General features: G+C 43.8%; 1 protein-coding gene and 1 pseudogene across 1 annotated transcript in view; one reads left to right on the top strand and one right to left on the bottom strand.

The window, feature by feature from the left end:
• Positions 1-24175, bottom strand: part of LOC148219588 (serine/threonine-protein kinase PAK 3-like) — a 105808-nt gene that overhangs the window by 44960 nt on the left and 36673 nt on the right. The gene's annotated exons all lie outside the window — the stretch shown is intronic.
• On the top strand, positions 7274-14813 carry LOC148219590 (RNA polymerase II elongation factor ELL2-like; annotated as a pseudogene).

The following is a 24175-nucleotide window of genomic DNA, read 5'->3' as shown; positions in this document are numbered from 1 at the left end:
CAGGTGTTTGTCTGTTCTGGTGAGCTTTGCAGTGCATTATTGCTGCTTTAGCAGGGAACTGGACACTCCCAAAGATGTCCATACTTGCTTGGAGATCCTGATTTCTTGTAGAAGGAAGGAGGAACATAGAGTTCAAGGCAGTAGCTTTATTTAGCACCGAATTTTCCTTCTAGGAGTACCACCTGTTACTTTAGGATTCTACTCAGGGATAACCAGTGACCTCCATTTTGCTCTAAACCAGACCTAACCATGTGTGGCACAGAAACTGTCATATTTTTTCCCATTCATTGTCAAGTCTATTCTATCAATGAGGACCATGCTGGCTCCTGCTCTCAGGTGAATTGGCCATCCCTCAAGTACATAGTTTAGTTGCTTTTTGAGAAAGATACTCTTTTCCACTGGGTTCTTTCCTACATTCCCAGTCTTGGAACTAAATATGGAACTACTGTGCAAGGGGAAGGCACTCATGGATGAACAGTGGAAAGGGTTCAGTTAAATGTGGTAACTCCAGAGCAGTAGTTGTCATCAATGTCTTTTTAAAATCTTAAAAGCCTGTGTCTTGGTTTGAAAGAGAGATATTTGCTAAAAGAGACAGAGGCTTCTTTCTTTTTGTAAAGGGGAATATAAACCCCCCTCTCTTCACTCGACTATGATTTTGAAATTAAAGGGCTCTCATGAATCATAGTTTTAAAGAGTTAAGATTTTTGCTAAGCGTAGAAGTAGTTTCCACGACCAAGATGTAAGTTAGGTAGGTAAATGGTAGGTGAATAATTACTAGATGCTTAGGCTATGCTAATTGGTATAATTATCTGCTATTATGAGCTTTCATAGAGAAGAACATAAAACAATAAAACCGTTAATCACGAAGCAAGAGGCCTCGGATCGTGCCAGGGGGTGACCGAGACCTGATGAAGACTCTCCTGACTTCATCCTTCGAGACCACTGACCCAATTCAAGAGAAGACCTGCACACATGTGAAGGACTAATGGGCTCATTTTAATATTGGACGGGAATGGGAGGTGCTGGGGTTATGCATATGTGTTGTATGTAAGATCTTGGGGAATAAACAGATGGCAAAGGACCTTGTTTGGGGCGGTCACGCCTTTCAGAGGTGACTCCTGTGCCACCCGCTGGTGGATAAACATAGCACTTTGTAACTTTAATTTGTTAGAGGGTCATTGTCCGTGATTATACCGGCTTTTAACGATTCGCTCAGACGAAGATATGGAGGAAGGAATAACAGTTTTTACTGATATATATATATATATATATATATGTAACAAGGGAAATAAAACACAACAACAATAACTGCGAGATCAAGAGCAACAGAGCAGCAAACGCAGTGAACAGTTCTCTCGGTTGTGGACACCTTTCCTCTGCGGTGCAGTCTCCGTTCTGGCGCTGCCTGCCAGCTCTCGGTGAGCAGGGAGGAGATGCGATGATCCCACGTGTCTGGAGGGGCCCTGCGGTGAATGGCGTCTGTGTCCCAGATGGGAAGGGCGGAAGGGAGACGATGCTCACGGATCTCAATGCTCCAAGAGGATGTGCTGAAGTAGGCAGGAGATGCAGGAGAGAGAGAGCGTCCGAGCAGGGAGGTTGCAGGATCCCACAGCCAAGGGAGGCAGCTGCCGGCGTCAGGATGGCAGAGCGGAGTTTGTAGCAACCGTCCTTCTCCGAGCCAAACGAGCGAGAGAGCCAGAGCCCCAGAGAGCAGGCCCCTACCCCACCTCTCCTTTTCCGAGGTTCCCCCTCTCCCCACCTCCTGCAAGAGAAACTTACTAGCTATCTGAGCTTGGGTATAGCCCAAAATACTTAGCATAACAGTGGGGAAAATTCCACAGAAAGAAAAGGGAAAAATTCACCCCCCAACAGCCTGTTGGACATTCTGTAGTGCAGTGTAATACCTCTTTGGATTCCTTTGATGGTTCATTCAAAGGCTTTTCCAATAGTCCATAATTGGGGATCCATAATCAACACCATCCAGTCATTCCCAAACAACGTCATACTTCTCTTATAGATCAGGGCTCTAATATTTGACAAATTGTTTCCTTCCTTTCTATTCCAAAAAACTACACTGTCTTGAGTGTGTGGCAGCCAGGAGACCAGACATGGGTAGATATGGACATAGTCTTGAAGACAAAGACAAGATTTTGTGACATGGATAAATGATCTTTGGATGGACATATTCAACATATTTTCAATGACATGCTTTTATTCTTTCTCCCTGTAATGACTGAACAAGAGTATTATTGAGCTGAGTGCAATCAGGAGTATTCTTGGGAATGGAGAAAATGGAAGTAAAACCATCAGAAGCTGACTATAAAATATTTTTCCAGATGTATCAATAACTTCAGTGGCCACCTGCAGTCAGCACAACTATCAGCCTGTAATTGTGTTCAGGGTCAGCTCTGGCTCTTCCATGTCAGCTCCTCCTGCAGAGCCCATGGGGGCCTGGACATTCTGCTGGCTTGCTTCCTTTTAGGAGACTGGGATGAGGAAAGGTCCGGGTGGCGTTTGTCAAAGAGATGATGTTTGAGTGAGCATCTACGTGCTGGAAGCCTCACAGACTCAGCAGCCCATGGCAGGAAGGAGCAGTGCTGGGAGGGCTGCACCTTGCTGCCCGAGTGAGAGGTGTTAAGCTGCACCTTCACCTCAGAGACAGACAAGTACAGCAGTTTTGTGCAGAAACACTTAATTAACCCTGGTTTGCACAGCTGCAGACACAGGGGTGGCTGGAGTGCCCCTTTCTGCACTTGGAAATGAGCTGAGTCAGTAGTGGGACAGGGCAGGGCTCTCCCACATGTGCCCATTGGGAATTCCCTCTGCCCTGGGTGTGTCCCGTCCAGCTCCTCAGTGACATCCCACCCAGCCTGGAACATGGAACTCCCCGTTTCCAAGGACCCGTGGCCATTGTCACCAGCACAGGGCAGGAGCAGTCAGACCCTTCCGTGGCTGCAGAGAGAGCGGAGGTGTCAGAGCCTTTAGCGAGTGCTGCTCCACATCGGTTGGATCTTGCACTCGTTGCTCCAGAGGCTGATCCACGCACTGAGTGGAGGTAAATATTTACAGTTCTGTGCTGAAAAGGGGAGGCTCAGTGGTCAGTTCACAAAGCCTGCACCACAAGCCCCAGAACGTTTTAGTCTTTATACATTTTAGCCAGCAAAGTTATTTGTGTTCATTGACTGCCAGTTACCCTGTTCTCTTCTTAATTAGTATTCTGTCTGCTGTTGGGTAATGATCTCGCTTTTCATCTTAATTAGCTTGACTCTTAGTCTTTCTCTTCTTCTTACATGAGTAGGTGGCCATGGCCTGCCTCTGCTGGAATGACTTTTTACCCAGCCAGAGCTGGTTCAGCGGCTGCGTTGGCTTTATTAGTTTGTGCCTTGCCTTTAGGGTTCTGCCAAATGTCCACGTGCCCATCAATTCTGCATTCTTTGTGTCCATCATCCCAGGTGCCTTCATCTTCCCAAGCCTTGCTAACCTTGCCTAGGTCTGAGGTTACTGAAACCTTCCAAGCTCTACACATTAATAAAGCAATTCAGCCATGAAGTAACCTGCCTTTGCAAGGCCTGGCCATCACTTAGAGATTGTTGGCTACTGCTTGTTTCATGGAAAAATCTCTGTTTTTGTTAAAGAGCCTTGAAAGCCAGAAAGGCCAAACCACAAGGAATATATTTTCCTAACAACTATTGTACGTTTTCCAGGTTTTGCTCCAGGATCAGTGTGTGTGTGGAGCAGGAACACCCGAGGCAGAGCGGGATGGCGGAGCTGCGGGGCTGGGCACGATGCACTGTGTTCCGCAGGGCCCCAAACCGCACTGCATCCCGCAGGGCCCCCAAGGCCGCTGCGATGCCCGTCAGGGTGACCCAGAGGCGCCAGGACCAAGAGGTGAGGGGCGGGTGTCGGGCTCTGTGGGTTGACACTGGCTGGGGGCTTGGCCATGGTGTTGGTGTCAGGTGCTGCTGACCCTGCGGGACCAGTTGGGCAGGGCTGGGGCCCCACTGGTGCTCCAGGGGCCCCTTTGAGGCAGCCGCCCCGGGGGAAGCGACTCCCAGGGATGACACTGAGGAGCTGCCAGGGGAAGGCAGAGGTTCCCCAGTCTGTGCCATTCAGTCAATTCATGCTCTGGAAATGGCTCTTGGTCAAAATACATGGATTTCTCATTGTTCCATGTTTATACCAGGGTTATCAAAAATGTAAGGCTAAATGAAACCCTGGAACAGTAGATTATTAGTCTTGAGAGTAGGCATTACTTTATTCTTGGCTCATGTGCATAGTGGACAACTCCAGCCACATACATGCCTATTTCAAAGCTTTTCCACTTACTGATACATTTTTAATAAACATTGAAATTCCTGTGCATTGTTTTTAAAATTACATCATTTTCCACGTTAATTCACTCGTATTCTCTCTTGTATTGGATAGTGATGTCTCCCTTCTCATGCTAATTTGTCCACATTTTTCAGTCTGTTTATTATCTTTTTCCCAGAGAAATTGTTTTGAGCTCTGAGGCTGAAATGGACAGTTTATTAGTTTCTTCTTAGTCTTCTGGTTACTCCAACATGTTCTTGGAGGGCTACCAAGTCTAGATTCCAGGTGTCCAGCCTTTTACACCCCCAGGCTTTGTTCATTGAAGGTTATCAGTGTTAGTTCAGAAAAAAAAGTTTTGGTGATCTAGCAATCTGACTGACAAACATTGCCAAAAGACAAGTAGCTACCTACTTTCTAAGGTGGAAAATTCCAATGCTTAAGAAGAATAAATTGCTTATGATTAATAATATACTGCTTTTGATTGATCAAACAATTAATGACAAAATTAATTGAATTCATGAACTAGGAGAAAATGTAGGCTAATCAAGCAATGAAAAGCTGCATAAGTAATCCAAGCTGATGGATTTGGCACCTTCTGTGATTTGTTCTCATTCTTCTATCAAATGCATGGATGCTCTTAGAGCCAAATCATTCATTAAGCTGACATAAAAGGATGTGAAGTTCAGGTGACTCCCTGTTCCCCTTCATGTCCAGTCCCTGTCCTAAGCTCTACCAGGACTGATGATTGAAAGAGAAATATTAGTGGAATTGTGTTGAGGCAACACTTTGTCCAAATGACAGTGACATGGATGAAGGATGAACAGTCTCACAAGCAAAATATGGTGGGATTTCTAAAAGACTGTTGCATATTGCTTTCGCAAATCTTTGCAAGTGAGTCTCCTCTTTCAAGAAAAGTTCAGGCAAATTTCAGATGAACGGCTTTTAGCTTCAATGTCAGACAATTTTGCCTTCAAAATGAAGCAGTTGGATGGCAGTAGGTTGTTTTTGTTAAAAAACATGCTTATACTGATAGACATTGTAGTAAATTTTTGAGCTCCAATGGATATTTTGTTACATCTGAGTAACCTGGGATAAACTGTTTCCATTTCACACCTATGTAAATAATTGCATATAGAGATGAGGAAAAGAGAAAGGCTTTTGTTGCCTGTTAAAGTCAAAATTCATCATTTGCTGTTGAAATTCTTCTTGGAGCTCACTCCAGCATGTGCTTCCTTAGTACCAAATAAATCCCAGGGTTCGATGCTGACCTGAATTTGTGATCCGTTTGGGAACCACTCTCTCCTGGTTTGTCAGCTGAGCTCTGGCCACTTCAATTGTACTCAGGCACTTGATTTCAAAGGCAGCTCATGCCTATAAATTCCAGCAATTGGGAAAGGATGACTTGCTCCTTGAACACTTGGCTGCATTGGAGGCTAAGTGACAGTCGCTGTCTCAGAGCAGTTTTGTATCTGGCTGCTGTCAGAGGGACAATTGTGTCAGAGTAGCTGTTTTTAGTGATGGGACAGCAAAACTTTTCAAATTGAGGTCTGGTTTAAAATTAAGGGCCTGGTGAATCAGCAGGAATGGAGTGTTGGCTGAAGGTTTTACAGAACATTTCTTTTTTCCTTTTAGCCAAATGCCAGTGAGGCGTCACACGTTGGAGGTGTGCAGGTTGCCAAATTGCATAACCCACTTGGAGGTATGGTTGCTTTTCATATTTTGCTCAATGTCTGTAAGATTTTCAACTTGATAATTCATGTTTGCAGCACATTCTTGGGACAGGGGTTGTATTCAGAGATCTCAGCTGTAGGTGGTTTGCCCTCAGGTCAGCCTTGCAATCTCTTGTCACAGCACTCAGCCATTGGCCTGTTTTCCTCTGAGGAAGCCTGCCTGTCCTTCCTTGTTCCCATACTGCTTGGCAGCTTGGAATTTTGAGCATTGAGGTCCTGGTTTGGAGCACCCACTGCACCAAAGTTTGCTGCCTTGGGAGCTAATGTGTTGGTTTTGCAACTGGATTTGGAGAACCTAGGCACTGTGCTTATCCTTTAAACTTAATTGGAAATTGACCAAAAATTACCTTGAGGAAGTCCCACACAGAATTTCATAAGGTCAATATGGAAAACTTTGCTTGAGTATATTTTTTGTCTTTGTCGTTAATAAGTAACTGTTGCCACAATTACAGTTTGGGCTCTTTTCAAAGAAACTGAAAGGAAAGTAATGATCTTCCCCATGGATTCCATGATTGTCCACAAAGCACAATGTTCTTAGGTGATGCCATTTGTTATTAACTTGTTCTGAGTACTGTTTCCCCAAGGAGCCTGGCTCCAGGCACACATGAGGTGGAGATTCCCCTTCCAGGCACTCAGTGCTGCTGCCTGCAGCAGTGAGCTGAACTAGGCACAGCCAGCTGCCCTGAGAAAAACGGGCTCTCACCTGGCTGTGACTGCAGTCACCTGCCTGCAGGGACATCCCTGCCACTGAAAGTGCAGCTCTTGCTCTGCCTTAGCTTAGTGCAGAGCATGTTGAGGCAGCAGCATCGAGGCTTTTTGGAGAGAGAAAACTAAACTCACAAATTTCTCATTTGGGATTATCTGTTTCACGTGTGAATGATGATTTGTGTTATTCTTGGTGATAGTTTACATAGATCCTAAGGAAATATTTAACATTCAGTATCTGTGATGAAAGTCTGGCCATAGTGAGACTACTAATGCTGGAACTTGGGACCATTTTGGCTTTGGGCTGGCACTGAGAATCCCAGGTGAGACAGGTCTGGTTGCTGGCAGGGTACAGGGTGCCCTTGCAACATGCTCCATGCAGTACCAGCTGGGGATTGGGCTTTGCCATAGAATCAGAGAATATGCTGCGTTGGATGGGATTCACAAGCATATGCAAGTTCAGCTCTCTCCCCAAGAATTCCATCATCATTCTCAATCAGCTTGCTTGCCTTCTCCCAACCTCCCCTATGATATTTCTTTTTCTGTTTTCCTTTCCTTTGGGAAAACAAGCAGACATCAAAAAGGCCCAACCAAACTCTTCACATCCTGCACCTGGGAAGAAGAAAAGAACGCCCATGAAGCCTGCAGACAGTGAAGGGAATCCTTGCACTGCTGTTTATGGCCGACCCTACAGGGACAGGGTGATTCATTTACTTGCTCTGAGGACGTACAAGAAGCCAGAGTTACTTGCCCGCTTGCAGAGAGATGGAGTCAGGCAAAAGGACAAGGGTACCCTTGGAAAGATCCTCCAGCAGGTCAGATTGTTCCGTTTGTTCCAGCAATTTCTTCCTTTTTAAATATTCCCTGTTTCTCATGGCTGTTGCTGAATGATGCAAACATTAATATATCACTTCAGAATATTTCCTCTTTAGCTATGAACAATATCCAGGGAAGATAATTCAAATGGATACAGTTTTGGATGCTCAGATTTTTTTATCAAATGGATTCACAGACTTGCTTCCCTTCCAACACAACCTTAGTTCTGCTTTTAAGGCATGAATTCCTAATTCTGGGTTTCTTTGTGACTTCTACCATGTTCTTTTTAAGCTGGGGGGAGACAGACATCAGCAAAGACCATCAGATAAACATTAGTGTTTACCATGCTTTCAAAGAAAGAAAAAGGCCAAATTTTGAGAGATGGTGATGGTGTGATGATGAGTTATTGAATGTGTTGTAAGGGTCAAATTGATGGAGACTTTTCCTGTGGGCTCTTCTATGGAACTCCGAGCAGGTGTCAGGTGATGAAATTCTAAACCACCACTTTTAATATTACTGGTTTTGAGGTTTTCCTGCCTCCTTTTAGCTTTTTGAGTAGATTTTGTATTTGACTGGAGGAAGATACAAACCTCATTTATTGTCAAAGGAATAGAGCAAGCCATGTGCACTGCCTTCTCAGGACAGGACTTTGCTGGAATGAACCCTGGCTCTGCCACATGAAGAGGGAGGGACGCTGGCCCTGACCACCTCTCCTTACACATTGTAGTTCTAAATGTTGTTTTCAAAGAAACACTTGGGAGATATGAATAGAGATACTCAGTTGTTTCCAATTGGTGAAACTTTGATAGGTCTTATACCTCATGTGATAGAGGAATAATTGATCTCTGTACCAAAGGACATTGTTTAGTTTGAGTTGGGTGCTCACAAAGAGCTCTTTAGCAACAACTGGATTTCTGTAGTTTGCATATAGCAACCATAATGAAGGTTTATTTTCTTCAATGTCTGCCTGTAGGTAGCCAACCTGAATCTAAAGGATAATTCCTTCAGTCTGAAGGAACATCTCTTTCCAACCCTTCAGACTGATTGGCCTGGCTACAGTGAAATCGATAGGGAGAATTTGAAGTTAATACTTGCTAGGTAAGTTCAGTCTTTAGAGGAAAGAAAAGAGACTTTTCAGGAAAAACACCTTGGGAAATGAAGCCTAGATTGTTAGAATATGCTGAGTAATGGAGTCCAACTCCTGGCCCTGCACGGGACACCACAAGAATCACACCCTGTGCCCAAGAGCATTGTCCAAACGCTTCTTGAAGCCCTGCTGCAGTGCCCACTGGCCAGGAGAGCTGTACCTGTGCTCCAGCACCCTCTGGAGCAAGAACATTTTCCTGATATCCAGTCTATAGCTCTCTGAACTCAGCTTCATGCAGTTTCCTTGAGACTTGACACTAAAGTTCTGTATTGTCTGCAAGGAAAGAGCTATGACAGTTGATATTTAGGTCTTGTAAACTGAAATGTTTGACCATCCTCACAGAAAATCAGCTCCATCTCAGAACTCCATCAGCACCAGCCAGATGACATATCCAGGGCCTTCTGAGAGAGATGCTCCAGCAAGACCTGCTCAGGTATTTGGTGCATTTTTAGCATTCTCTATTGTGTATTAAGGTTTAGCCCTCTGCTGATGGTGTAAAAGCTGTGATGTGAATGTGCAGGACCAGGCCAAAGCAGGCTCTGCCTCAGGCACTGTGACTGCTTTGACAGGAAGGTTGTGATCAGAAGAGAGGCTCCTGCAGGGCTGGAGCAGCACTGTCCTGAGCCAACTTTCTGCTCTGCCTGGACACTTGAGCTCAGTCCCCACTCTCAACTCATTCCCTGCAGAAGGGCTCAAAGGGCTGGCTCTGCATGCATGACAAAACTGTGTCAAAAGACTCCTGGACATAAGAGGCTGCACCAGGGTGGGGCAGTTGGGGCCCTCTCTCTCTCTTTTGCCTCTCTCCTGCTTTCATTCTCATTGTTTACTCCAGATCCACACTGTCCATGTGGCAGGCCCAGCACAGGATCTACAGAATTGTGATATTCCCTGACTCCCTTCTCTGCCTTGATTTGTCTCCTGCTTTGCTCTGCCTGGGAACAGCATGGCTGTCCTGTTCTACTCCATCCTCAGTCCTGAAGTTTGCTGTGGGCGTGGGGAGCTTGTGGCTGTGTGCTGTGGCTTGTGAGCCAGCACCTTTGAGAAGGTCCTTGGGAGGAGCTGAGCAATGATTGAAGGGCACCGAGGAAAAAGGAAGGGCTCATAAGTCACCACTTGTGAAACTCTCTTGTACAAATTTAAGGTTTTTTTAGCCAACAGCTTTTGAGTCTGAAGAGTGGAGTGGCTGCTGGAGTGAAGGCAACTGTGCCTAAAAGCACAAGACTTTGCTGACATGTCACTGATGTCTTTGTTCATCCTGAGGTGAATTCACAACCAACCATCACACCCTGTACTCCTGGGTTGTGTCAGTGAAGCACTGATTGTGTCTTTAATGGGTAAAAGCCTCAAACAGCCAAGTGCCTCTTTAGTGAATCATGTAGGTGTGTGACAGCAAGAGCTGAGACTTTCCCTGGTGTGTACAAGCAGGAACTGGGAGCTAGAAAAAACCAACTGGACCTCCTCATTTTGGGGAATCCTTTGATAGAGCTGCTGAAGGAAATGTCTTTCTCTCAAAGCCTTTTAGCTACAAAGTCTTAAAATGAGAAAATAGGAATCAGATAAAGCATGTATTTACCTGCACTACATCCTTGTTTGAATGATCTTTTTAGTTGAGAAAGATGTGTTTTCAAGCATTGTCACTTTAGAAATGCTGGGTTTTTAGAATAGGAGCAAATCCTGATCCTGATCATAGATTAATGAATGAATGATTTTGTTGTTGTTGCAGAAACGGCCTCTGGCTTCTGACTTTACCAGTCCTGTGATGAGCAAGAAGAGGCGAATTGGTCACCAGCAATTCACCAGCCATGTCCAGCCAGCAGCTGGAGGCCTCTCTTCTTCCTGGGTGCTCCCTTCCACATCCCTTTGGACTTTGAACATGTCTCCAAGTGTCAGCTCCATTTCCCCCTGCACCCCCGAGGTGCACCAGAAAGAAAAGTTCCAGAGTTCTACTGTCCCAGAGCCTGCCATGGTGCAGAAGGAGATCCCCGATTCAAACGGGAAGAAAAATGAATTGGGAAGGCTGAAGCAGTCACATCCTTTGGATTTCGATGAAGGTATTAAGATGCTGCTTTTCCTAACTCCTCTCTGGAAAACTATGATGTAAAGATTTAATTATTAAGAGAAGCTTCTGCCCAAATTAAGCTGCAAGTGAGATTCTTTTTAATTGTACAGATGTCATTCATAGTAAATGCAAACTAGGGAGATAGAAAGGAATAAGAGAATGGATGCTTTCTTTCCCTTTAATTTCCAGTAAACTGACAGTTGAGTGAGGCAACACTTTTTCCATCAGCAGGTTTTCAAATCTGCACGTTGAAGATAGAAACCCAACACATCTTCGTTGCAGACTAGTTTCCTGAAATATGTAGATCAAATCACAAGAATTTCATCATTGTTCATTGAACTCAGCCTTTTCCTGGAAACTCCAAAAGCTACAAAACCTGGGCTGGGGTTTCCTGGAGTTCTAGTTTGAACTGTGCCATGAGCTCCTCTGCATCTTAGCTGCAGAATTTCTTTCTTCAAAAGCTTTACAAGTAGCTCCCTCTGAAAACAATATTGAAAAGCTAAACAGAAAGGCACCAAGATTTCTGATCACAGGGACATAGCCAGCAGGGCAGAGTTCAGTTGCTGTCTTTGTGTGTTGTCTCTTTTGGAGGTTGAAGTTGCAAATTACTAGCTGGGTTTAGCCTGGAGGCATGTTTAGAGTGTGCAGATGCTTCTTGCAAGTGGTGGTGTGCTTGTAGAGACAGGTGCTTTCAGATGGTCTTTCCACATTTCTTCTGGACATACACACAGCACCAGCAAGCCTTGGGATTACTTTGGAAGGATTCCTGCTTGAATCTATAAATATGTGAGCATCATTCTTCAGGAGCCAGTTACAGAATTCTGACCAGCTGGTGAAGGAAAAATCTGGACTGTGTTTTAAGTTGGAGCTTAGGCTGAAGTTTTTGAGTGGACTGAGCCATGAGAGCAAATGCATTTTAGGGAGTGAAATGTTTGCAGCAAAACACTTCTTACAAGTTGTATTGAACATACATGTGACTTTCCTGCTAACAAGAGTGCAGAAACTTTGCAGGCAAACTTTGTTTCATCTAAACTTTGGGCCTTTGGAATGGGCAAGGAAGTGGTGATAAAAACACGGCATGAGAAGAAGTCCAGCTTTTTTCTCTAGTTCTTGTTAGAATCTCAATGTCAGCGTCTCTCTCTCGCCCTCTGTCTGTCTCAAGCTGTTGTGTTTTGTGAAGCTGCATCTGTTGCTGCAAGACTTGAATGGCTGTGCAGATGCCACCTCATGCCTTCAAAAAAGAAAAGCTGAACAGAGCTTTATCATGTGGCAGTGCAGAACCTGTAGAATAAAGTGGCCATGTCTTCTTTCTGAGGCCCAGAACAGGCTACTGTAGAGAATGTTGTGTGTACCCCATTATTAATTTTTGTAGCTTTTTCCAAGTAATTTACTGTGAGAACAAAGCTCTGAAGGTCATTTTCAAAGCCATCCAGTGAGTATTTTCTGGCTTTTGAAAGATCTCCTAATGAAAGGTGTCAAAACTCTGCTTTTCTGCAGGAGAAAGAAAAGATACTTCCATTGTCTCCACATGCTCTGCAACAACCAACCAAGCAGACTACTTGAGGTGAGTAGAATAGCAATTAAGCCTTGCCATTCACAGTGGGGTGCCATAAGAAACTCTTTCCAGTTCTGAAAGGATGACTCTGAGAAGTTTTGCAGGAGCTCAAGGCTAATAAGAGCTGAGATGAGCCCCGAGGTGGGTTGGGCCCAGACGGGCCCTCCCTTCCTGCAGTGCAGTTGCACAGGGGCAGCTGCAGCACTGCTGTTGCATCCCCCCCTCGTCTTTGCAGGGCAGGAGGGGACAGAGAAGTGTGTGTGTGTGTGTGTGTGTGTGTGTGGTATCAAAGGCTGGGAATTGGTGCCAGCTCCTGTCAGAGCAGTGATGTTGGCAAGGGCAGTCAGGCCTCCTGCAGCCCTTGGGCTCTGGGGCAGCTGTGGCCTTTGGAGCAGGCGCGGCAGGGCCCTGGCTCACATTGGATACAGCCAGGGATGCTCCGTGGCAAGGCTGAGGGCAAGTCTGGCCCTGCAGGGCAGCAGCTGAGTGAGGCCTGTGCTGGGGCTCTTGCTAGGAAATGCCACTGGGCACAAGCCACTAGTCCAGGCTCTTTCTTCTCTGGCACCTCCCAGAATGTTGAAAGACATCTGTAGTTTTCTTTTCAGAGCACACCAGCACACCAGTCAGGTACATCAGGCCTGGGATGCATCCCTGGCACAAGCTGTTGTCTGTCTTGGTACTGAATTTCAACGTGTGGAAAATTTACTGCTTGTAACAATTAATCTCGGGATCCTTTGAAGGATTCATTGCCATGTGGAGGGAGTTTTTGTCATTCAAAAGAACCAGGTGTTCAGGCCTGGAGGAGCAGAAGCATTGGTGTGTCAGTGTTGGGAAGTGGTGTCTATTATTCTCATTGACACTTCATCTTGGATTTGTATCATGTGCTTTATAAACCTCACTCATGTTGATTTGAGGGAGAAGGGAATGAAGAAAATTTTTGTCCCATCAGTGGCTTTAGGCATTAATGAGTTTTGGCTTTAGGCATTGATGAGTTTTGCCCTCCTTAGCAGCTGATGTGGTTTGGATTATTGTAGTTAGAATTTCAGATTTGTACAGAGATTTTTTTGTGGCTGTATTACAAATGCCTCAGTTCAAAGCTTCGTTTTGTAACTGTTGCTCACTAGAAGAATCAAATATTATCATTAGCTGTGTATTGCTGTTAGACAGCAAGACATCAATGTAGCTCAAAAGTCCAACTTTGTGTAACCAACTCCACAAATGCAGTCCCTGGCAAATATGTATTGTAAATTAATTTTCAAAAGTAAATGTAAATTTAAAAGATTTTCCTATCTAGATGGAGAATAGAATTTAGCAATGTTTCTTCTCTTCCTGAGGCTGTGGTCTCTGTCAGTCCTTTGATATTTGAAATGAGTGCCAATATTTTCTAAACGTGCTCCACTTTCTAATGAAGAGCATTACAATGTAAAGTATTAGTAATTAAGTGTAATAGAAAGGTGGCAGACTTCTGGAGTAACCTGACTACATTCTCTTAAAGCACATGAACACATCGGAATGTTCTCTTAGAGTTCATTCATAGAAAAATGATCGAATTCTTTCCATTAGCAAATACATAGCCATAGTCTCCTTGGAGCAACGCCAGCACTACAAGGATGACTTCAATGCAGAGTATGAGGAATACAGGAATTTACATTCTCAGATTGACAAGATCAACAAGAATTTCAGGCAGTTTCTTGAGCAGTGGAAGTCTCTGATTCCAGGCTCTGAAGCCTATCAGGTAAAGAAGGATAAAACTGTGAAAACTGTGCTTCATCACAGCAGTGTTTTGAATTCCCTGGAGCTGCTCAGTGGAACAAAAGGAAACTGCAGAATTGGCATATATGCTCAGACACTGCTTGGGCTGGGTCTGATTTTTGCAAGACCCTGCCCAAAAGCCCTTGTTTGAGCTGTCTGTGAAGAAAGAGTAAGGTGAGATGTGTCCCAAGCAGAGTCTTAGAGCATGTGCTCCTTCTGTTCCCTATGAGAGGCTTAATTGCAGATCTTGGGTGATGCTGGGAGTTGGGGATTTGTTTTTGCAAACCTCCCAGAAGAGTGTTGGCTCAGAGAGAATAAAATCTCAAGAGTCAAACAGGGGTATTTTCAGTATTTTACCTAGGTTTGCATTTTCTAGTGATAGTGAAGCATTCTTCATGGGTTTTTTTTTTTTGAAGATGCTGCTTCATCGAATCCTAGCAGATTATCAGCAATTACAACAGGTATGTGTGACACCAGACCTGCAGGGCCAAGATTACTGCTAAGTCTGGCTCAAGGCTTTTTTAAAGCAAAGGAGATCAGATTCTAAACTCTGTAGAAATGTTTGCATGCCCGAATTTTCTTTTGTTTTGTCCCTCACAGGGTAGTCCCAGCTACTCTGAAATGAAGAGCAGGTGCCAGTACCTCCACAATAAGCTGTCCCATATTCAGAGGCAAATATCTGAATTTGACAAGCAATAAGTGGAGTCCTGGCACCGCACATCTGCTTCAGCCTTATAAATCAGTGAACTCTGGATTTTTATTTCAAATAGAAGATTAGGCTTTTAGGATTACTTAAGTTAGTATTGAACAGTTAGGTTACGTTTGCACATAGCACTGAGGAGATGATTATTTCTTAAAAATATAGGATTAGTTCAAAGACCTTCATGAGTTTTAGAAGTTGAAAGAAGTAAGTTTTGAACTTGAACAATAAAGATATTTTACTATTAATAACTCTATCTCTCGTTGTTTATATAGCATTTGGAGTGGCGTTTTCTTCTGGTCAATTCTTTTCTTCAAGCCTTAGGTTTGTCCATAGAAATAAACTTGATCTGTAGAGAGTGGAAGCCCAGTACCTCTACTATGAAGTTGTACACAATTTAAGAACGTATTGTGGCAAATTGAAAGTCTTCATGATAAGTATAGGGGTGTTTTTCAAACTTTCTTGTTTAAATTAACAATCCTCTGCCTTATGCTGTCAAAGGCGTAGAAGTTTTGACAACCCCATCCCCAAATCCACTTGTTACAGAGGTTACAGGGTTACAGAGGAATGCACAGGGTTTGCTCCAAGAAATCATCTTCAGCATCTCCCAGGACTGCTTGTAGACCTTGGTTTCACCTTGTTAGTGAGCCAAGGAATATCCAGATCTTGGCAAGTGTTTTGTAAAACATATTTACAAGTGTTATAGAGAAGATACTTCAGCAGGTTTTCAAGAGAAATTGTATGAATGTGTCCATATGGAAACCTTGTTTTGTAGTTCTCTCAAAAATACTCTGTCACAACCTTCTAGAGAGACACAGATGTTGATTCCTGCAAGACCTATGGGGACGTTGCAGTCCAGTCCTTTTCCTAAGTTTCCTGTTGTTAATATATTCAGCTGACAGGGTAGAGGTGTGGCCAGCAATGCCATAACCTTCTTCTGGGGAAGGATAGAAAAATGGCTGAGGGAGGACAATATTTGGATAGACTTAAGTGGGGCTTTGAATGTCCCTTTTTTCTTTGGAGAGTATTTTAGAACTTCCTCAATTGTCTCCATGCCAACATTTTTAAGCCCCTATACCTGAGACATCCTGGAGTGTTTTGTGATTGAACACCTGAGCTGTTGCTGCCCTTCTGTTCTCCTCCAAGTGAAGTTCAAGAAAATGTCACCTCTTAAACCCTGAGACTTGGCTCCTTTGTAGCCTGGCACAGGGGATGCTCCTACAGCTCTGCAGTGCAGCAGCACAAGGAACTCTGCTGTGGGGACCATGGGGTGAATTCTGCTGGGCTGCCTGCCCTTGGCCTGGTGACTGCTGCAGCTTGGCAGAGAGTGCAAGAGTGTTGCTGTTGGGAGTGGGCTGAGACTGAGGATTTTTCATGGTTACCCTGTCATGACTTATCTTTCCTTTCATGGAAATTATTCTAACTAATTCTACACAGCATAAAGAAGTCATATTTTCATGCATCAGATTCTCAGTTGAGTCTATATTCCCATCTAGTTTCTCATTTGTTGGGGCTGGCTTCCCTTGGGGAAATGTATATCAATGCACTGATCCCATCCCCTTTTATTACTGCAGGTGTGCTTGGGAGTACTTGAAATGGTCATTTCCACTTTTGTTTCAATGCCTTGTTGCTCTGCTTTCTGACATAAACACAGTCCCCAGGTTGATGAGGATGTACCTGAGCATCTAAAGTCATCAGGGATGCTCGCACCAGAAAACTGTGCAAAGATGGGAGTGCTTTTCCCCAAGATGAAACACACAGACTTAAATTATCATTTCCTATCACATGATTGTCTCTGGAAAGGATTGTAACTTGGGAAAGTCTTCCTCAGAGCATTTCATATGGGATCATTTTTCTTTAGTAACCACTTGAATTCTGATCCTCAGTAGTGCAAGGGCAAGCCCTTGTGGCCACATCCTAGCAGTTTCATGGCTAATTTTACTCATTTGTCTTTTTAGATTTTCTGATTTGTTCTCTCAGCTTGCTGCTGGGGTAAGACCTCCATGGGCTAAGTCGGTCCCATGTAACTGGGAGTGTTTTGCATTGATCTTGTCCAATTTCAGCTATGAAATGACAATCTCCACCTGATGACATTCTGAGCTGTGTGTATGCAGTGGCAATGTAAGCCAACAAGAACATGAAAGGATCCTGTGGCAATCCCAGAATGAAAGCAGAGAGAGATTCCCAAGATCCTCAGTGTTCCTTCCTGTTTCAGCTGACTTTTCCTTATGCCAGCTCTTCTTCCTATCATAATTCCTCAAGATTTCTTTGAAAAGATGGCTTTGAGTTGATGTGTGCAGAGCTTCCCAAATGCCTTTGAAAAGAACCTAAGAGCAATTCACAAGTGCAGAGCTCTTTCCAACACAATCTTGTCATTTGATTGAGGATCACTCAGCTGGGTGTGCAGGTTATTGGAGCCTTGGTGCTAGTAGTCCCTATAGAATGGAACTGGCTTTCCTTCTGACAAGAGTGCAGAAACTCCTCCAAACTTTGGGCCTCTGGATTCAGACTTGATGAGCCCAGTGATGAGCAAGTGTCCTGGCTTGAATTTATGATGCTTGTATCCCAAATTTTTTGTTCTGTTTAGGTTGGATATTAAGTTCTGCAGCTTTAAGACTGGTTCCAAGACTGGAGGGGGAGAGAAGAGGTGCAGAGTTTGTTATCAGAGACTGCACTTGCTTCCCCACATTCCTTCATACAGACTGTGCTGTCTGCAGTGGACAGCAGGAGAGAGCTCTCCTTTGCTTTTATTTAGCTTTTGACTAGCTGAGGGACAGTAGTTCCACGAACTATGGTTTTTTTCAGTTTTTTTGAATTCTTGGAACCTTCTCTGGAATGAAAACCCAGAGGAGCAGTGGGAGTTGGCACCTGTGTCACACCAGGCCTGGCCTGGGCCGTGGCATTTCCCAGGGATGGAGGGACTGAGAACAGCCTGAGTGAGCCGAGCTGCAACCCACGGAAGGGACTCTTCTGAATTTGTCATCTCGTCAGAGCAGTGAGATGTTCTGATGTTTTGTATTGTTCATTTTTGTGCTGGGGAGGGCTTTGCCTGTTAAGTAGAAAGCTTTTTTCCTGCTTCTCTCCAAGGAAATCTTTTCCCAAAGTAGTTGGGAGAGGGGCTGCTGGAGTCTGTTTCCTAGAGGGACCCCATTCAGAGGTTTCCTCCCAAATTTGCCCTAAACCAGGACAGCAAGAAGCAGAGGATTGATCAGCAGCCCTGTCAAGTCCATCCAGCAGCTGCTTCCTTGCTTCTGCCTTCCAGATGCCATTCCACTTCCATCCCTGTCTCCAAGTGTCGGCTCCATTTCGCCCTGCACCTGTGAGGTGCCACAAAAAGACAAATTTTGGAGTTCTAGAATCCCAGCACTTGCCATGGTGCAGTGGAGGACCCAAAAGTCCAAGAGGAAATAAAAAGGACTGGAGAGGCTGAAGCAGTGGCATCCTTTGGATGCTGATGAAGGTATTATTGTGCTGTGTTTCCTAGGTCCTGAGAGGAATGTCAGGCTTGTCTTTACAAGCAAGCTGTGGATCTGCTGGTAGATAAGACTAGCACTGAGAGATAAAAGAAACAATGGGATGGATTCCACTGATTGATGAATGGAAAAAAATAGTTGCCTTTGCAAACAAATTGTAGGTTTGCTGAGAAATGAAATTGGATGTTGAAAGATGAAAGAAGCAATGGGGAAAAACTATGAATACTATAAGAATTAAACATTAAAAGGGAGGGTTATACATTAGAGGGGAATCTCAGGGATCAGGTGTTCTGGGAAGTCTGTACCTGTCAAGTACCTCAGCCAATGGGGAAAGAGAGAAGGAAATGCGGGTGGAAAAATAGGATAAAAAGGAGGCTGTGTCTTCCAAAATCTCAAGAGATCCCAGGGGAATGCCCCATGGCCTCTCCCTTTATCCGAATAATGTAAAAAGGACTCCTCTTTCTCCTTTCTGGACATAAACCTCCCGTGCTTGGAGATTAATTTTCCTGACAGGGGTCATAAAAGTTGTACACATCAGTGCAAACAGACTTCTGAACTCTCAGCATTCCTGTGGCTGTCCAATAATCTGATTTTCATCATTCTTCCAAGTGACATGGGATTGTTTGCCACTTGCTGGAAGGATGTGCTGCCAGGTCTGACACATCTCCAGAAGGTTTTGCTTCAGGCAAAGGAAAATAAAGAGTCTTTATTCTTTGGCACTGCAGCTGCACATGGAACAGCCAGCCCCAGGTGCATTCCCCATCACTGCTTTCATGATACACCTTCTCACGATGCAGCCATGCAAACTGCTGGAATAACTTAAAATAGCAGATGAGCTAAGGAACTTGGGCAAGTGCTGAGGGGCTTCTTTGTGAGCTGCACACTTGAGCAATAGCAGTGCTCCAACTGAGAGTTTTGGGCAGTCTTTTTCTACTTTCGTTTGAGTCACTGTGACTAATTCTGCAGCCCTGGTTGTAAGTGACCTAATTATGGAGAGATCATGTATTTTCTGCAAACTTGCTGAAGGTAAACTGCTCCTCCAGCCTGGCTGTTAATGAAGACATTCAAGATTATCTGCCCCAGTATCAGCACCTGGGGTCAGAGCACTAAGGCCTTGCCTCCAGCTCTACTTTATGCCCCTGATGACAATCCTTTGGGCCCAACCACCCATCCGTTTTTCAGTCTTCCTCCCTGGGCATTTTGATAGTTTGTATTTAGGGATGTTGTAGGAGACAGTCTCAAAGGCTTGGCTAAAGCTGGTGTGATAGGTTGACTTAGGAAGAAGAAACTCGGAAGAGGTTCTTCCTAAGGGAATTTCCTCTGTGGGGGATGGGACACCTGCAACAGCCAATGAGAGAAAGTTAGTTCTCTCTGTGCACACACATTTTGAAGGAGGTAATCCAGAACTGAGTCTCTTTGTCTTTCCTGTAGCTCAGCAGGTGACACCAACCCGAGCTTCCCCCTCCCCCATGCGGGGGGGAGGCTCAGGGGGCCGCTTGGGCCTCGTTTGCCAATGAGGGGGACCCGATGGCCAGGAGGAGAAAAAGTTGTGTGATGAGACCTTCACAGCTTCCTCCTCCACGGGCCTGTGGCTCTGGCATGGGGGGAGGCGACTCTTGCTGCTGCCGGCCGGGCCGGGCCTGCCCGGGTGGCCATGGGCAGGGTGGGGCTGCAGCCCAGCCCCAGAAAGGCTGAGTGACACCTCAGCCACCCTCACCCAGCACGGCCTGGGCCTGGCCCAACTCTTGGAGTTGTGTTAAACTTTAACTCTTTACTGCTCAGATAAGATTTGTGAAACCTCCGGCCTTCCTTTGAATATGAAAGGGAATAAGAAGATTTCTGAGGTCAGTGATATAAGTGCTAAGTTTGTAAGATGGATGGAGAATGAGAAGATGCTGAAATGGCTGAAAATCTTTTTGTGAAATTGTAGGGATGAACTGATGTACTGAATATTCCTATAAACCATGGAAAGAGACATGGGGGGATGGAAATGTTCCATTTAATAGATGATTTGACTAAAAGGCACCTGTGTTGAGGATTTCTGTCCTGAGAAAAGAAGGGGATTTTGGTTTTCTGAAGATGAAGCCTGAGCAGAGAGAAAGGAGACAGAGAGAATCTTTGCTGTCGAACATTTCATTCTTAAAAGTAATACCCCATGAGACAGACATGGCCCACATCTACAGCTTTGGGAAGGCTGTGGATTTGGGAGGAGCGTCACGATTGCAGGTTCCCGGGTGGATGCAAATCGTGAAAAATAGAACCAGAAGAGAACTGTCTTTTTCCTTCTTGTGGGAAAAATCCCTACAACTTCAACAAGAAGAGGCTTCTCTCTCCAGAAGTGAACTGAGAAAGACTAAATTTGGGAACTGACTGAAGTATTTGTTATATGTTTGTTTTGTTGTTATGAAGATTGGGAGACGGAGGGAAGGAGTGATCTGAAAAATCTTATTCTGAATTTTTTTTCCTTTCTTTTTGTTTGTGTAGTTAATAAATTTTATTTTATACTCTCTCAAGTTTTAGGCCTGCCTTGCTCTTTTGCTCCTGGTTCTGTCTAACAACAGAAAAAATAAGTTTATTTAAATTGGCAACTCAAACCAAAGACAGCTGGGTAGACATCATCCATTGCTCCACCATATCCTGTCAATTTAGCTGTCCTATCCTGGGCATCAGGGAGGTTAACCATTACTCCCCAGCTACTTCTCCATTTGTTTGGAATAGAGTCCAGGATTAGTTACTCCATCAACTTTCCAGGCTGACTGACCTGTACTTGCCTGTCTCCTCCTTCTTACTCTCTTTGAAGACATCACTCTCTTAGAGCAATTCTGGCTGTTTCTAGCTACTTAATTCCAGCTTAGTAATTAATAACCAGTAAGAAAAATGAAGCTCTAAATACAATCACTCAAATCTTCTTTCTGCCACCATTCTATGTCACAAGAAATATCTTGCTTTCTTTCCACTACTAGACAACTGATAAAAAAAAAAAATACAAAATCTCTTTTAATAGAATGTAGTTATGCCTGTTTTTCAGCAGACATGTAACTTAGATTTTCTTTCAGGATTAGAGATGAAAGGACTTGAGAGCTTCCAGAATTTGATATTTTTCCTGTCTCCAACTGTTTGGGAAACTGCTAGAACACATAAAGATGTAGTGCTTTTGAAAATCCTATTCTGAAGTTTTGTAGACTTCTATTACATACAAAAGTACCTACACGAATTGTAGCAAACCTGTAGCACAGATTCCTCACTTTCAAAATAATGAAATGCCAGAATTAATTTGAACTTTTTTTTTTAATGTTGTGTTTCTGATTCCCACATTTATATACATATATATATATACACATATATATATGAATATATGTTTATATGTATATATGTATATGTATATATTTTAATATCATGGACACATATTTGATCCCAAAATAATTAGTGTTCAGAACAGCCAATGAACAATTAATCAATATTCTTTTTCATTTCTTGTATTTAATAATAAACTCAGACTCCACTGATCTTTCAGGAATGCAGAACAATACTTGTATGCCAAATTTGCAGGGAAGATTGAACTATCAAGCCCTGTGAATTTTCTTTTCTGTCCTTTTCCTTTCCCCTTTTCCCTCATCTCTTGCCTGACCTCAGAGCCCTTTCCCCTCCTCTCAGGTGCTGTTTGTTGCAGTGAAGCTCTCACCTGCGGGTTCCCCAGCGTGTGGCAGCACAAGTATTGAAAGAGCAAACCCAACCCTGGCTAAGAGCACAGACACTCCCTCGAGCAGCTGGGCTTTCAGCTGCCAGGGCAGCATGCACAGAGGGAAGGGGGTGCAAGAGAGGCCTGAGGACACTGCCAGAGCAGCACTTGGGCAATCCAGGGTGAGAGTGGCTTCAGCTGCTGTTGAATCCCACTGTAGGTGACACAGGAGGCTGCTCTGCCATAGATCAGGGCCGTGCCACCAATCCATACAGAAAGGCAGTGGAAGCAGGCTCTTCTGCAGGGGATAGGAGGCTCCATCCACACCTAAACTTTGTCAGTCTTGCTGAAATCTCTCTCTGTCCTTCTGTCTTAACATCGACAGCAGTTTGGATAACAGAATGGAGAGGACATGAGACAATTTATTATAACCTGTAAACAAATTTCCATGGGTTTTTATTAGCCTTTTTTTTTCAGTTAGTTGTAGTGTTTTATTTTATTTTGGGGTTTTTTGCATGTATGTGAGGCTGAAATGTGTCCTAAATTTCTTGTGCATTCAGGAGGCTGTACAGTGCCCTCCATGGGGATTTGCTTGGCTAGACACAAGCTCAGAGATGTGGCAACTCCGGCTGAGCAGAAAGGAAGCACAGGATGAGTCTGCAAGGTGCTCTGTAACAAGAGGCACTTTTAGCTGTTATCCAGTGTGTAAGAACTACACACCCTCTGCTTCAGATTCTCCTCATAATGCACACTGTTCTTGTTTTGTATGATGCAGCTCTCTTCAATTCTGTTACACTATATCTGCTCAAGAACTCACATGATGCTTGCTAAAAAATTCTGCTGCAGCTAAAATCACAGGATATGCTATATCCTGAGCAATAGCAGTAGATAAATAGACATACACAGACTTCAGGAGCAGAAGCAGCATTAAATCTGTGACAATATGTAGGTGTGAAAATACAGAAATCCATGAATACTTGCAGAGCCCACACATCTCCACTGGGTTCTGCAGAATGGCATCAAATAATGCACAGGTATGGAGATGATGAACTGGTGCTGTGCTTATTTGTCAGTGGGCAGAGCTGTGGGAGGCAGAAATTAAAGGTGATTTTGGAACATGAAGAAGAAAGGAAAGACAATTTCCAGCTGAAGACAGAATGGCACTGCTCTGCTGACCCAAGCAGAACAGGGAACAAGCTGCAGATTACTAGGAAAAAAGAATTTTGTAAAAGGAAATCATGCTATCTAGGCATTAGTGTTCTTTCCACAGGACTCAGAGTTTAAAGCATGAATATACATTAGATTTAAATATCCCTGCAAAGTGTTAGAAAAAATCCTTTACCTATGGTTATTTCAACAAATGCACCCATGAATGAAAAAAAGAAAATCTGCACAACTGTATGTATCATTAAGTAGGATACTCTGTAGATTCTCACATTAACGCTTGCATAATTATCTATGATACCTCCAAACATTTAAGGACTTTTTTCTCCATTTGCTTCTGCAAAACTTAAAAAATGTAATGAAATTCTCTTTTTAAACTGCCAACTGCTGCAGACTTGCCTAAGCAAGCCATTATTTGCTTGCTCAGCCCATCTTTTCCTCAGTAGAGTTACTGATGCATTAATTGTTGAACCAAACTTGAAAGAGTTGATGAGGCACTCTGAAGATAAAAGTTATTGAGCCAATTTCAATGGAATTCATGTCCTCTGCCTCTTAAAGCTGAAAGACTGTATTTATTACATGTCAGAATTAAGTCTTGATAGCTAATAAATGGGAAAAGATGAAATAGACTGACTAGATCACCATCTTTCAAGGGATCATTGCATTTTAGTCTTATTTGACCAAATTAGTGATCCAAGAAAGAAAGGACTGGTCAATTATAACAGAGGAAGTAGGTGAAAAACATGACTAGGTGTGGTGCAGATGGAGTCAAAAATTAAGTATGTGGGTTTTGAAATTGGGAAGTGCATCTATCATCATTCCGGTGATGATTTTAACACAACATTACTAAATGCACGATCTTCAAACAAACACATTGGCAACAAATATCATGACATAAGAAATGTTGCTTTCCTTATATTGAAGGACAGAAGGGGAGAAGGAAGGCATGAAGTTTTCAGGAGTATCCAAATCAAGCACTTTCTTCTGGATCACTATGGAATTTCCTTTAAGCAAGAACACTAAGTGGAAGGCTCTTCATCCATTTAAATTTTTACTAACATTTAGTGAAAGATACTATTTTGGA

This window comes from Sturnus vulgaris, chromosome Z (assembly GCF_052056855.1).
Source record: "Sturnus vulgaris isolate bStuVul1 chromosome Z, bStuVul1.hap1, whole genome shotgun sequence".
Classification (NCBI taxonomy): Eukaryota; Metazoa; Chordata; class Aves; order Passeriformes; family Sturnidae; genus Sturnus; species Sturnus vulgaris.
Note: the sequence above shows the minus strand (reverse complement) of the source record. Positions and strands in the feature narration are given on the sequence as shown.